This window comes from Penaeus monodon, chromosome 15 (assembly GCF_015228065.2).
Source record: "Penaeus monodon isolate SGIC_2016 chromosome 15, NSTDA_Pmon_1, whole genome shotgun sequence".
Lineage (NCBI taxonomy): Eukaryota > Metazoa > Arthropoda > Malacostraca > Decapoda > Penaeidae > Penaeus > Penaeus monodon.
Genome location: NC_051400.1, coordinates 39,721,664 through 39,722,443, shown reverse-complemented (window position 1 = coordinate 39,722,443; position 780 = coordinate 39,721,664). Strand labels below are relative to the sequence as shown.

General features: G+C 31.9%; 1 protein-coding gene across 30 annotated transcripts in view; it reads right to left on the bottom strand.

Annotated features, from left to right (window-relative positions):
- The window catches only part of LOC119582032 (eukaryotic translation initiation factor 4 gamma 1-like), a gene marked incomplete at its 3' end in the record, with an annotated part of 189,642 nt that overhangs the window by 817 nt on the left and 188,045 nt on the right, over positions 1 to 780 (bottom strand).

Below are 780 nucleotides of genomic sequence, written 5' to 3'. Positions count from 1 at the left end.
TTACCAAACACAATAGCACTATCTAATTCATATCCCTTTCTCTCATCTGGTAGTTTCAAATTCTGAGATGTCATTTCAACTCTTCTCAACATATCAGAAATCAGATAATTGAGAGGAGTATATCATTACTTAAAGTGCATGACAAAATCTACAAGTTTTCAAGGACACACCCAGCAGTTACCAGTAAAATTAACAGTACTCAGCAAAATACTGCTACAACTCTGCACTAGAATCTACAATACAAACATTCTTTCTATTCAACTTGGATAACTGTACTGACCTTAAGAATGCAACATGGCATGCAATTTCCCTGGACTATTACTAGTGCTTGGGATATATACTACTACCCTTATAATTTCAACACAAGTTTACTGTATTTCTATAACAACTGTTACTTGAAACTTTTGCAAGGAAAAAAGAAATACGTCAACACAGATATGCTGAAGTAAAGATGGTTTCAACATGAAAATACATCTATTACGTTTTCATATGATATGAATCAACATGTTGCCATGAGCATATGTCCTCTTATTGTTGAGTCCAAAATGTATGCATTTTTAGTACAAAAATCTCCACTCAACAAGGCAAACTTTATATATAATATACTCTATAACAAACTCACTCTACGTGAAAAGAAAGTCTGATAATTACTCATCTTTTAAAGGGCTTGACGAACTAATTCATAAAAATAATTTATGTATCTTATTTTAGGGTGTTGTTATTACTTCCATTTTACCTACTTGTGACTAATGTGTATTTAAGATGCATTTCACACTTACC